The sequence below is a fragment of the Ipomoea triloba genome, chromosome 11 (genome assembly GCF_003576645.1).
Source record: "Ipomoea triloba cultivar NCNSP0323 chromosome 11, ASM357664v1".
NCBI classification, from domain to species: Eukaryota; Viridiplantae; Streptophyta; class Magnoliopsida; order Solanales; family Convolvulaceae; genus Ipomoea; species Ipomoea triloba.
The window spans coordinates 15374156-15376228 of record NC_044926.1 but is presented as its reverse complement, the minus strand read 5'-3'; positions in this window follow the sequence as shown (position 1 = coordinate 15376228).

The window sequence follows — 2073 nt, the reverse complement described above, 5'->3', positions numbered from 1 at the left end:
CACCCTTCTTCGCCGGAGAGGAGGACCCCGTGATCTTGGAGGAGTGGATCCGGGCGCTTGACAAGATCCTCGAGGTGGTGGAATGCCCACCAGGTCGCCAGGTCGAGGTGGCGAGCTTTTACCTGAAGGAGGAAGCTGACTTGTGGTGGGTCCACGGCGGCCCAGCGATGCGGCAGGAGCCCGACTTTGGTTGGGAGACGTTCAAAGACCGGTTGAGAGCTCGCTTCTATCCAGCTCATGTCAAAGCGGTGATGCAGGAGGAGTTCTTGCACCTCAAGCAGGGGTCGAAGACGGTGCAGGAGTACCACCGGCGTTTCTTAGAGTTGGCTCGCTTCGCGCCGACGTTAGCCCCGACAGAGGAGACCCGGATCGAGAGGTTCGTGGCCGGGTTGAACTTGGATACGCGTATGGCCTTGGTCGTATTCAAGTTTCAGACGCTGAGCGAGGCCTACAGCAGCGCCGCTGACCATTACCGCGTGCTGTCTATCCGTCAGGGGATCCAGGACCGCTCCAAGCGGCCAACTGAGGGNGGGTTGCGAGGACATCGGGCCTATGAGTGCACGGCAAAGAAGGGAGGACCACCTCAGCCCCGACCGAGCGCAGCACAGGGAGCCCCAGCAGCGACCCGACCCTCTCGAGAGGCCGAGGGTAGTGGAGGCAGCCGGCCGACTGGAGGCCGAGGGCAGCAGGCGGGGCCACAGCAGAGAAAGATCTTCGTGATGGGCCGTACCCAAGCTGAGGCCAATGGACTTGAAGAAGGTAACTTTCGAGCTTAATCTTTAAATAAGTGGTTTAAGTGCTTTCCGAGTCTTTCGTTAAGTGTTTGTAGGAGTTGAACCGTTAAGCGAACCGTAGGCGACCCATCGTTAGTTAGGAAGTTCTAAGTTGCGTTTCGTTAAGAAGTGGAAGACCCGATCGTGTTACAAGTGTTGGGAAGTTCGTGAAGCCAAAGCAAAGGAGCAAAACGCAAAGGAAAGGAAAAAGGAGCCTAAGGACCTAGCTAATGTTCACAAGGGGGCTCGAACCCGCGCCTAAGGGTTAATAGCAAGGGACTACGCCATCCAGCTGTTTTGGTTCGCGGTGTCTTAGGCGCAAGTTTTTGGTTTTAAATCCTAAGGGCCCAAGCAGTAACGGTGCGGTGGGGAGGCACGGAACAGGGGTGTCCGCGGAGGTCTGCCGTGTGTACGTACGGAGGTAGATAGCGGAAGAGAGTGCTCCGCCGAAGTGTTCCGCGAGGCGCAGACGAGCAGCGTAACGGAGTTCAGCCTACCGTTGGAGCAATCCGCAAATTGGGAGGGCACATGCGTCCTTTCAAGCGTGTTTTAACCCTAAGCAGCCCGTCATCCCTCTCCGCTTCTCTCTTTCTTTTCCCGCAACAGCAGTGAACAACAGAGCGCCAAGGTCCGCAGCTTCTTTCCGTCGTTAGCGCCTAGACCACGCACCACTGTCTCCAGAGTCCGCAATCTCCATCCGCCAACAACGACCAGATCGCGCACGTCCGTCGCTCCAGTCCGCAAGTCTTCCGCAAGGGTCCGCAGCTTCGACCGATTTTGTTTCTTCTACGGTAGCCCAAGTTCGATCCCCAACGAGAACACAATGTCGAGAAGAAATCGAGCCGAGGAAGGAGAAGGCTCGAGCAATATTCGCTACAACATAATTGATGGTAAAGCTCTTGAACCGCTACACTTTTCGCCCGAGATTGTGAACATGCTTAATTTCCAAGGTTTATTGAATATGTTCTTGCGAATTGAGAATGTTGTGTATCCCAACTTGGTTCATCAGTTCTATCAGAATATGAAGGTTAAGACTACTAACCAAGTGCCCGTGCTCACTTCGATAGTGAAGGGCGTAAGGATTTCTTTTGACCCACCTAAGTTGGCTAGAATGCTTAATTTACCGTTGGGAGGTGTTAATGAGTACGAGCGTACTGCTTGGGTGGAGACTCAGGATGTGGGGTTCCGTGATTATCTGAGATACATGACAGGGCAGAATGAGAATATTACTTTAGATACTCGCCCCGACAAGCACAACCTGACGGGTGAGCAGAGGATCCTGACTCTGTTGGTTGGGGAG